Source organism: Lepisosteus platostomus, chromosome 24 (assembly GCF_059453375.1).
Source record: "Lepisosteus platostomus isolate fLepPlt1 chromosome 24, fLepPlt1.hap1, whole genome shotgun sequence".
Classification (NCBI taxonomy): domain Eukaryota; kingdom Metazoa; phylum Chordata; class Actinopteri; order Semionotiformes; family Lepisosteidae; genus Lepisosteus; species Lepisosteus platostomus.
In genome coordinates this window covers 18,200,429-18,212,659 of record NC_142634.1, presented here as the reverse complement: position 1 = coordinate 18,212,659, position 12,231 = coordinate 18,200,429, and the positions used below count along the sequence as shown (strand labels likewise).

The following is a 12,231-nucleotide window of genomic DNA, read 5'->3' as shown; positions in this document are numbered from 1 at the left end:
TTAAACCAGGTAAATAAAGATAAGGGCTGATATAGTCTGTAAATACACTTTTACATCTATTTAAAATGTTCTAACGAAGCTGCCCGAGGAAAGAACTTACTGTTTTGATTACATGAATCAGAGATTGTGACTCTGCCTTTAGCTTCCCATTCCTTCCAAACAATTTCAATTTCACACCTCTGGTTGTGCCAGAGGGTCCCCAGCACTGCTGTCACCTCTTCTGTACTCCTCCTATGCTAACAGCTGTGTATCTACTGCTGACTCCGTGAAAGGAATCAAGACTCCAGATGATCCCACCCAAATAAAAAAAAAATTCTGGAGTGGAAGGAGGTCTCTGCTTTAGTCGGCTGGTGCCGTGAAAACAACCTCTAACTCTATATAACTCCAACTGCCTGTGTCTCAGGAAGCCCTGGTCCGTTTGTAATGGAAAACCATTGAGAGCACTAGAATGACTGATTTCCATCTTCACTCTAGGTCACTGTGCTGAACAGCACATTACTGTATTCTGCATATGATATGTCTGTTATTTACACCTTTTCTTTCTCACTTTGTCTCTCTGTCCGTTTGGATCAGGTATTTGGAGAGCACCACCACACCAGCCAAACTACCCAAACAGTTGCTTAGGCACTCAAGTGGACTTGATCAAATTAAACTTTCCAACCTAAACAGGAAAATGACAGTTTAAATGGATTCTACTGCCTTATTAATCATATTTCTCTTCTAAATTCTTTTAAAATAAAAACAAATATTTCTGACATGATACACACAAATAGCTATTTTTATACTTTCTGGTTATATTTCAATCTTATCAATGAAGCATTTCTTTCCTGCGGTTTGAGGTTGTTAAAGAGAAAGACCCCATACTATCACAACCCCCTTTACAGGCTGGTGAAAGAGGTGAAATGAGGTAGCGGAGGTGTAATTGAGTCGGACAGCAAACTCTCACCTGCTGCTTGCCAGGACAGGAATCTTACAAAGGTCCCCTCCTCCCAGGAGGGTCACAGTAACAAATACTAAACACGAATGATTACAGTTCAGGGCCCCAGCACTGCCACCCACTAAAATAAACATGACACACAAGAGAACCCATAAGACAGTCGTAGAAATCCATGACACGACAAACACGCTGAAATGGTACAATATAATTAATTCTGATGTTCAATCAAATCACCGAAACACGTGGGCAGTGCGGGCCAGAGAACTACAGAAACTACATTACCCATACGCCCCGTGGGCGACTTCCTTCTGACGTCATCGACTCGCGCCTTTTGAACGTCATTTTAATTTTTGGTTTATTGTATTTATTTTGTATTTTGTATCCATGTACAATACATTCATTCATTACTCTTGTTTGCAATGCAATGTATTCTTTGCTGTTGAAAATGCTTAAATATTTTTAAAATTAAAATAACTTATTAATACGAACATTACTAACGGTATTTTAATTAAAAAAAACTTTCGGTGAAATTTTGCTGAATGACCACCAAGCGGCGCCATTGGCACATTATTGTAAGAATAATCATTTCTAAGAAATTTTCCAGTTTAATTCCACTGACCGGCCATCAGAGGGGCACTTTACTCGCCCTGCTGCTTCTCTTGAATGAATAATTGCTTAAATTATTGTCTGGTTAAATTGCCTGGTGCTAAGTATTTGTAATATAGGATTGCTCATGTCTGATCTGGAACCCGAGATGGAAGTTTAACATGTGTGATTCACTGAGGTGGAGGGGTGGGAAATGACTGAAAGAAGTCTTGCCATGCTGCATTATTAATAGTAGTAGCAGTATTGTCATATTAACACGAATCCTCAGACTCACTAACATCTCCAATAGAACGACAATCTCACACATCAAATATTAGAGGACCCTTCCTTTATACCTAAAAGCTTTCAGTTGTTGGACAATGAAAAGAGTGCTTGCAGGAATCTAATTACTGTTGTTATAAACTCATTACAAGCTAATTGTCTCATTTCTTTTTTTTTTCTTTCTTCTCTTTTCAGCAGCAAATAAACCCATTACTTGATCCCTTACATTTCAAAATGCTCTGAATCAAACCAACAAATCGGGCATAAATTTAAACCATGTTTTTGAGAAACTAGCCTTAAAATCAAAATGACTACATTCATATGAAACACACTCAGTAACAATATCAAATGGTTTGATACAGAGTGCAGAAACAACTGAAGAGAACTACCAGAACTAAAACAACACCACACCACTCTGAACTGCGCCTCAGATACTGTGAGATGGTTAGACACTACATGCACACCCTAAAGAAGATAAGCACATACACAAACAGACAACTCTCAGACCACAAAAGGCCTGTAGCCAAGACACAGTCAACAACGCTTGACCCAACTGCAGCTCAGACCTGCAGCAAAGCCTGCTCAAACTCCCCAACCTCGTCCTGACGGCCGGCTGTTTCCCTGAGGCCTGGAATCAAGGACTGATCACGTCCGTCTGTAAGAATGGAGACAGACTCGACCCCAACAGGTACCGGAGCTTCAGTGTGAACAGTAACCTGGGGAAGGAACTCTGTCGTAACTTGAATATCTGATAACCGGCCCTCCTTACTGAGCACAATGTCCCGCATTAGAGTCAGACTGGCTTCCTACCAAACCGCCACACATCCCATCACATTCACACCTGGGCACTGCCAGCCCATCTGGACCCAGAACAGCAGAGCCTGGCATTGCTGGAGCAGGACTGTCACACCTGGGCACTGCCAGTCAATCTGGACAAGACCAGAGTTATGGTTTTCCAGGAGAAAGCCAGACCTCAGGGAAACAGGTACAAATTCACACTGAACAACAACACATTGGAGCACACATCCAGCTACACATATCTCGGTCTCACCATCAGCTCTTCTGGGAGTTTTGACCTGGCACTAAAGGCACTGAGGGAGAAGGCACTCAGGGCTTTCTACGCAATAAGAAGGAGGCTCTTCAATGTCAACCCACCAACAAGAATTTGGCTCCAAATATCTGAAAGTGTAATCCAACCCATTGCCCTATACGGCAGTGAAGTGTGGGGTCCCCTCACAGACCAGGAGTACACTCTGTAGAAACTCTAATCAATCTGTAGAAACATCCGCCTTGCGCAGAGAAAAACAGCCAACAGCGAGTGCAGGGCTGAATTAGGCCAGTACCCACTATTGATAAACATACAGAACAGAGTAATCAAACACTTGTTACACCTGAGAAACAGAGGCCACAATTCATACCACCACTAGGCCCTGCTGATCCCAGAGTACAGCTGGTCTTGACACCAGTCAGTCTCAGGACAGCACAGCTACAGCAACACCAATCACAATCATCCAAATGCGGAGGGGACTGCAGTCCAGAGAAACCCAGCATTTGACAAGGACTGGAGGCCATTTCGCACCACAACTGTAGAACAGGATTCTTTCTGCACACCCAGTACTGGGGGCTGTGTCGGAGGCTCCTCACCAGAAGAGACTTGCATTCCTGTTGGCTCCTCTCGTTCTGTGATGATTTTAGACGTCGAATCGGGCAGGAGGCAGGCGCTCTTCGGGAGCTCTCGTCGCGTGCTATAACTCGGACCACGCGATGGCACAATTGCTTCCTACATACAAACAGAAACTTCAAACAACAAACCCCAACAAGAAATCTGTGCACACTTGGACTCCTGCTTCAGCTGAGGAGCTGTCACGCACACACCTCCTGTGTGGGTAGTGTTGGCCGTAGGACGTGTTGTTCACAGAGAGAAAAAATACACCATAGCAAGTCAGCACTCAAACAAACCAAAAGGCCAGTTTTATTGAAGTTGACGCAGCTGGCCACTCAAACACTCACTGCGTCTCTTCACCAGGTATCAGAAACAAAATAAAGGAACAATCTTTTTATCATATCCACTCGCACCTTGCTCTCATTTCCAGACTCCTAACTCACCACTCCCAACAAACCCCAGTGCTCACAACACCCTTTAAATTGGATTTGGCCCGTACCACTATGGATACAATAGGTGTAAAACAGAAAATTCAAAAGACAAACAACACATAGCACAGCAGTCCGGACTACTTGGACACACAAATACATGAAACCCTTAACAATTCACAGGACAGACATTCAGCAGATCGTCTATACCTAGTTGCCATTTTTCGCAATAACATTAGGCTCTGATAACCTCCCCTCTCAGCATTCCAGCAATGTTATGTTCCTCTAGCTAAGCTTCAGGCATATAATCAGTCTCCTATCTGTTTGCAACCTTTTGACCTTTCTGAGGATCCCTCGGAACAAATAGACACCGGAGTCTCCTCTCATGCAGTGCTGTTAAGACTTAAGCTAGTGGCATCCTACACTATGCTTTGTTCCTTTAGGACCATTTCTCTAAAAATAGTTCTCTACCTTTTGTTTCCCCTCCTGTCCACAGCTGGAACAACTGTTTGCTAACAAAGACTGTTTATCTGTCTGGAAAGGTCTCCAAACTGTTACCAATTACAAAAAAAAAATCCCCTCAGATACATCTTGATCACTCTCTACCAGATAACACATTTTACAGCAGGCCAGAAACACAAAGGATCTCCAACGACCTTGTCCATGGCAGTCTCGCAACTCGTCCAAATAATTCACATCCTGGGGATGAGCTATTGTCCCCCACTCAACTGGAGTGCCACACCCACTCACACTCAATCTCTCACGAAGACTTGACGCCGTTAACAAGTCTTGAGAATGCCCTGTGAAGCAAAGAACAGGATGTGTTAAGGCTATTCAAAAAGCAAAACTGTAAAAAGGCAGCAGGACCTGACTGTGTATCTCCAGCCACACTACAGCCCTGTGCTGGCCAACTCGCTCCAATCTTTACAGACGTTTTTAAGCAATCATTGTCCCAGTGCACAGTGCCAGACTGCTTCAAATCTTCTGTTATTGTTCCTGTTCCAAAAAAGGACACAAGAACCTGCCTTAATGCCTACAGACCCGTCGCACTAACGTCAGAACTGGCGCGTCTTCCCAACACGTTCGTGTCACAGTGAGGTGACCCCTCAAACAAGAATTATTTCCTGCCTCATATATGACTACGGCACCTAGCAATGCAACAGGTTCTGTTGATCTCCCAGATCCACCAATGCCCACACAGACCAGCGACAAGCATGTGTATCGTATAAGTGACCTTTTTATTTTCTATCCACATTCACCATCAGCCAAAGACACAACGAAAACAGCAGCAACAAAAGGTCCTTCCAAGGGTCATAATGAATCCAGAGGGATGGCAGTCTTTTCTGTCAAGTACCGAAGAGTGGCCACTCGAACGATTCTTCTTCGTACCTGTAAAGTCTTTGATGGCCCCAGTGAACGAGAGGCCGGTCCCATTTCCCCAGACTCCGTTCAGGTTCCACTAGAAATCCTCCCGCGAACTGTATTCCATTCCCCTCAGTTTGGAGCGGCTAGCCGGGCCGGTTTCTCGCTCCTTGCCTTCAGGTATTAAAAGTCTCTGTACAGTACCTCTGTTCCGATGCCACTGTCTCCCGTGGTCGTCAATCGGTCCTTGCCTCCGTGAACTCGCGCGCCGCAGCTTCCCTTGTGCTGCCTGTGTCGTCTCCCAGGTCTGGTGGGAATCGGGAGCGCGCTCCGTTCCGGCTCAGATGGTTTTATTCCTCCCCTCAGCCCATCTCCCTCAGGGGGTTTTCCACTGTCCCTGTCAGAAAGGGGCTTGCCCAGTATTTTACCAGGAGGAAGCTCGTGTGGCTGAAGAGTGTGAGAGTGCCGAGCTTAGGTGTTATGGGCCCTTATCACTTCTTTGTTCACTCTCCGGGTCGGAGAAACCTGAAAAGAGACAAACGTTGTGAGACCATTTATAAGCTTGGTGACCTCGAATTAAACAGAACAATAGCAACACTGTTCTACAAACTTTTCATTGAAAGGGTTTTCAAACACTGTCCCACTTGCTGGTTTGGCAACATCAGTAGCTGGAATTGAATATGCAGCCATTAGTCTGCCTGGCAAAAAACAACCGGTCTCTCCAGTGGTCTGCATACAAGTGAACACACAAACCCCATACTATTAAAACCCCTTTAGGGCACACTCACACCACAACACAATCAACCTGACAGACTCACCAACACTGGACTGCAGAAGCGGCAGGAAACCCTTGCGAACATGAGCAGAGCATGCAAACTCCACACAGACAGCACTCCAGGAAACCAGACACATGAGAACATGTGCAGAGCATGTGCGCCGTCTCTCAGCCTTTCACCTCCACATGCGGATCAGGACGCGACCGGAGACCGGAGACTCCTCACTCCTGCAGGAGGAGGCGCCGACGGACTCGCTCAGCCCAGCGCTTACATTTCCCCGACAGTCCTGTCCTACAGCCTGCGACTCACCGCTTCTTCCTTTTCTTCCGCAAAATGTCCACAAAATACTCCAGCCAGCGCCTTTTAGACTAAAGTTTCGGCTTTGCCAGCTGTCTCCCTCCCGGAGGTCAGATCGCAACAACTTCTGCAGCACCGTTTCCCCAGCAACCACGTTTTATTTAACAAAGTAAAATAAACACAGGAGAAAAGTTTGCAAACATGCAGGCAGGATGAGCGCTGCAGACACATGCTGCTGCCCGGGTCCGTCTTGTGAAATAAACAGAATTTTGCACCCCAGAAAACTGGAGCCACGAGAACATGAGCAGAGCATGCAAACTCCACACACACAGCACCCCAGAAAACTGGGGCCACGAGAACATAAGGAGAGCATGCAAACTCCACACACAGCACCCAAGGAAACTGGAGCCACGAGAACATAAGCAGAGCATGCAAACTCCACACAGACAGCACCCCAGGAACTAAATCCAGGCTCCCAGCGCTGCCACCCACTGCGCCGCCGTCTCTCACCTCCACTTGCAGATCATGACGCGACCGGAGACCGGAGACTCCTCACTCCTGCAGTAACACACCCCAGCAGGCGGAGGCGCCGACGGACTCGCTCATGGTGCAGTGAGCCCAGCGGTGTGAGGCTGGTGTCCAGCGCTGATATTTACCGGCAGCCTGCGACTCACCGTTTCTTCTTTTTCTTCTGCATAATGTCCACAAAATACTCAGCCAGCGCTTTTTAGACTAACGTTTCTGCTTTGCTCGCTGATTAGATTACAAAAGCCGACTGTTTACCTCCTAGAGGTCAGCTCGCAACAACTTCTGCAGCACCGTTTCCCCGGCAACCACGTTTTATTGACAAAGTAAAATAAACACAGGAGAAAAGTTTGCAAACAAGACGGGAGCTAAGAAACACGAGGACAGTGGGTTTGCTTTATGTGCCAGGTCGATTAACCAGCGCCGCAGACAAGTGAAATACAAGAAAACATACACACAAGGGAACACATAAGAGAGACAAAGAAATACAAGACACGATAAATACGCTGAAATTGTATTAATATAATTCATTCTAATGTTCAATGAAATCAGCGAAACACATGGGCAGGGCAGCCCAGTGAACTACAGAGACTACATTACCCATAAGCCCTGTGGGCGACACCATTTTGACGTCATCGACTCATACTTTTGTATTTTTTATGAGACCAAAAACTACAAGAAAACGTAACGTAGCAGTCGTATTGTCAGGGTACATGCAATAATACATGTACATTTTATGGAAAAAGAGATTCAACAAGGTAAATGCAGATAAGGCCCGTCCATGCTTCAACGTTCTTACAACACAGAAACAGACACATTTCAGAAAGACATTCTGAAATAAAATGTCTTTACATCCGTCTTAAACTGTTCAAACACGGTCTCCTCTCACACCATTCCCTTAATAATTATGTTGCGCAAGTATAATAATGTTTTAAAATACAAACGATATTTTCATCTTCCTTTTCAATGGGATTAAAACGTAACAAATGTATTTCTTTCCGATTTCAAGTCTTTCCGATAGCGCTTTGAGACTCAGCTCCGTGTATCTCTGTCGCCACCCAGTGGACATTTCTCGGAAGTGTCACCGCCCGCCGGAATTCGGAAAAGTCCCGGGACTGAAGCTGTGTGACTGGACAAGAGCCTGTCTCCCGCCTCCTGCTGAAATCTCAGCGCCGATTGGACAAAAGCTGCTCACAGTCCGGATCCAGTGGAAGGCCGATCCACTCCGGGTTTTCCGTAGCCGGCAGTCCGGATCCAGTGGAAGGCCGATCCACTCCGGGTTTTCCGTAGCCGGCAGTCCGGATCCAGTGGAACGGCCGATCCACTCCGGGTTTTCCGTAGCCGGCAGTCCGGATCCAGTGGAAAGGCCGATCCACTCCGGGTTTTCCGTAGCCGGCAGTCCGGATCCAGTGGAAGGCCGATCCACTCCGGGTTTTCCGTAGCCGGAAGTCCGGGTCCGGTGGAAAGGCCGATCCACTCCGGGTTTTCCGTAGCCGGAAGTCCGGGTCCGGTGGAAAGGCCGATCCACTCCGGGTTTTCCATAGCCGGAAGTCCGGGTCCGGTGCAAAGGCTGATCCACTCCGGCTTTTCCGTAGCCGGAAGTCCGGATCCTTTACGATGCACGCAAGACTACGTTACAGATCACCGGAGTACATTATACAGTCAAATAAAGATAAGGTACGCACAGCTTTCATGTTGTGATACTTAGACATTGTTTGGAGACGTTCCCTCGTGTGTATTTTGAATTATTCAAATGCGTGTCGCTTTAATTTGGAAGCGCATCATTTCAGTGCATGAGCTTACCTGTTATATTGGGCGAGATTTCACACGGATAATCAAACAAGAACGAGTTTGCCCTGGAATCCATTCCACTGCCCAACCTGAAAGTCAGAGCATGAGAACGGACGGATTGTATGGCGATTGTGGAGTTGCTCGACCACATCAAGTAGGCGAAAAGTACACTCTGCTACTACGACATACGGTCTAATTATTCAATTTTCGATTATTTCTCATTTTAGGCTATTTCTACATCTAATAACGAGCGAGTATAATGATTAAGCCAATGATACATTATATTTTAGATTCGGTCCAGCAGTATTGAGCAGTAAAATAACATCAATTTGTCTACAGGAAATGTCAGAATTAGAAGCCTTCTTTACACCATTTTGCCGATCTGTTCAGAGTGTTTTAACAACAGAACAAAACAAAAACAAACGTAAGGTTTCTGGGCTGCTTTGAGATAGACAATTATCATCTATATTACTTTTAAATCTATGCACACTGTGTATCTTTACCGGGTCGATTCAATGTACAATTTTGTACTGACGCCTTAACCTTATTATTCATACAAAATCTGTTTGACAATAGTCATGTTTGATTCCACTCACTTTCCCCAAAGAGGTGCTCCAAAATAGTTTGACAAGATATTGTGAGATTGCGAGAGGGATCTGAAGTATTTATTAGTACAAGTATAACTAAATTGTTTTCCTTGTAGTCTAATAAAGGTTGTAAATTCTTCCATAGTTTCTGATGGGCTACTGTTAGTTTCTTAAAAGCATCAATACCTAGTTCCTGAATGATTAAATTAGGGAAACATACATCACCTACTTTGCTTAATTTTGTAAATAATACTGTCGGTATCGGTATTAGATGTTCTAAACCCTGTAGCATTTAGGCCTCCTTCTGCCCGTGTTTGACAAATAGCAACCATGAATAAAGTTTTTATTTTTTATTTTACTAAGGTAGAGAACATCAAATCACAAAATCACCTTTTTGAAAATCTTAATACCAAGATATTTAATCACATCTTTTACATGTATATTACGTACGGAGCAGACACTTTCCAACAGCCACCAGTTCACTTTTCTGATATGTAAAGAAAGACCAGAAACAGAGGAAATGACTTGTAAACGCATTTAATTGCTTTGTCCACCTCTGTGTGCTTTCTCAGAGAGAGAGAGTTGTATCCTCAGCCAATTGGGAACACCTGTCATCTCTTTATCCTGTACTTGAATAATACCCTGAAACTATTTGTTATAGGGGTGTAAGCAGTGGGAAGAGGAGTGGGCTCGTGTCGAATTGCCTTACCCGTTCCCAATCTGCAGGAGGTCCCACGACGGCAGGTAGCTGCTCCAGTCCCTGGAGCTCAGTTCGCTGTCGAGGGAGGACGAGGGCTCTGGCTCGGGAGAATCACGGCTCCACAGCTCCTACCTGTTGCAGAGTGTTTCTGCCCTCCCGATGGCCTCTGTGTTTTAGAAGGATCTGTCTCTTTTCGCTTGCTTACACCACAGGTTTCATCGACGATAGTGTGTATCCTGAAGCAGTGAGTTATCGGTCTTATTTCTACTGAGAAACAGTTCAAGCACTCACAAAACAATAACCAGGAGACGGTGTATGAAAAAGAATTGTAAGACTTGCAGAGTAGATTTGAATAGACAGTGGACGTCACACTGCGTGCTTGAATATCAGAGATTCAATTCATTCTTTCCTGTAGGTTAACTTCCTGTTTGACATTGTTCCGCTGTCACTTCTTCACAAACTCATAACTCGCCGTGTTCAATTTTGTGTTGAGTTACAGGAACCTCAGCATCAGATGAAATCCTCTTCAGCGCCCCAGGGAGACTGGGGGACTTGCCAGATTTTCAGCTTTATCACTGGGTCCTTTGGCTCAGGGCTGTTGAGCAAAGTGCTCCCCTCTGCTGGAGAGCCACAGGGGCACTACAGAGCGGCCTCGTGTTCCCTGCTCCTGCCCGTGCCTGTGGACGGCCAGTGTGACCGCGCGCGAGACAAAGTAGTGCATTCGTGGTGTAAATACAGAATGTTCACTAGCTGACTGAGGAAAGTTACAGAGACGGGAGTATACGTTCTGAAATAATGTGAACCACTGTTACTACACACAGACAGACTACTTAAAAATCATGTGGCTTTTTAAGGTCGTTTTGTCTGCCTAAAGTACGTTAGATTTGTCACAGCAAAGAGTTTGAATACTTACAGAATGCAGCAGCTAGAATTGTTACTTGGAGCAGAAAGAATGACCACATAACCCCCATACTTCTCTCTCTTCATTGGCTTCCTCTCAGGTACAGGGCGGACTTCAAACTCCTTCTACTTACTTACAAGGCTCTCAGAGGTCAGGCACCTGTCCTGCCTCGCAGGGATGCTGCAGAGGAGAAATACTGTCTGTCATGGGCTGGGCACCATGTGAGTTGAATGCTGCATCAGTGCCATGGATCCAAGAGGGGCATCATGGATACAGCTGTCGTTTAGGAGGATTCTGCTGGTCTGCAGAGACCTGCATGGGGTACTGACATACAGATAACGTGATGGATGGATGGATTAATACCCGCATTCATTTCTTTCTTTTTTTTTAATGATATAATGTTAGCATGCCCAAAGGGGTTGGGCAGCCAGTTGACCTTGGACCCCTAGAGGATTTTATTCTCCTTACTGAGTCTTTGGTTCCTTTCCTCCATTGTCTTCAGTTCTGTATTCACAAAATGTATATTTACCTGCATTGTTAAGCGCCTTGGGGCAACCTTGTTGTGAAAGGTGCTATATGAAAATAAATTGAATTGAATGGAATGACAGAGTCACGGCTTTTCCAGTTTCCTCTCCTATTATCTTCTTTATCTGCACTCTAAAACACAGTGAAACCTTGAACCTTTCAACTGGACCACTGCCGTTCTACATCACAATGACTCTAACTAGGACGGAGACTTGAATGGGATGAAAAAGGAAAAGGCATTATTTGCAGGAAGAAATTAAACTGTTCCACCTGATCACTTGCTAAACAAAGTGATTCACTGGAGTGGAGGCGGTGAAAGCTTTGTGAATCAACTTACAAAAGGAAACATGTAAGAAACGTGGCTCCCATATTTAACCCTTGAAAAATCTATGAGTGTTGTGTGGAGGTGAAAGTATTGTTCAATTATTCTAATAAAGCTCACTCAACTAAGACCCAGAAAAGTACCAGAGTATTCTCACCTAAGAGGAAATACTAACAAGTAGGATGTTAAAATGAAAAGCATTAAAAACTGAATGATCTTCAGTAGCTGAAATGATTATTGAGCTCTGGGTCACAGTGCTCCTGAAAAAAAATCAAATTTCAGCAGACACCCAAGGACAGCAGGTGAGCACCATGCTGAGCCAGTGTATAAGTGTATGAATCGCAGTTTCAAGGAGCTTTTTTCAGTTTCGTTCCACTGATCGGCCAACACGGGGGGAACTTCAGTCTTACTCGCCCTATTGCATTAAGAAACTGTACAACATTCTCAAATAAGAACTTGCGACCTCACCTAACGAAAAGCAATTTGCGTAGCAGGGAAAGACTGGACTCCCACTGGGGATTTTTGTTTTTCATCCCGATGGTGATGTGCA

The 12,231-nt window shown here is 45.0% G+C and overlaps 2 long non-coding RNA genes across 3 annotated transcripts; one reads left to right on the top strand and one right to left on the bottom strand.

The window, feature by feature from the left end:
• Window positions 1-5,114: 5,114 nt before the first annotated feature.
• Window positions 5,115-6,669, bottom strand: LOC148641863 (uncharacterized). The gene is made up of 2 exons (XR_015929694.1): window positions 6,076-6,669; window positions 5,115-5,782 (listed from the first exon to the last, which is right to left on the bottom strand). It is a non-coding gene; the product is annotated as an uncharacterized LOC148641863 (long non-coding RNA).
• A 1,704-nt stretch (window positions 6,670-8,373) lies between these two features.
• On the top strand, window positions 8,374-11,436 carry LOC148641862 (uncharacterized). Of its 2 annotated transcripts, none has more exons than XR_015929692.1 (2): window positions 8,374-8,532; window positions 10,935-11,436. It is a non-coding gene; the product is annotated as an uncharacterized LOC148641862 (long non-coding RNA). The 2 variants fall into 2 exon arrangements; XR_015929691.1 differs by lacking the exon at window positions 8,374-8,532 and adding an exon at window positions 8,807-10,177.
• Window positions 11,437-12,231: the final 795 nt, after the last annotated feature.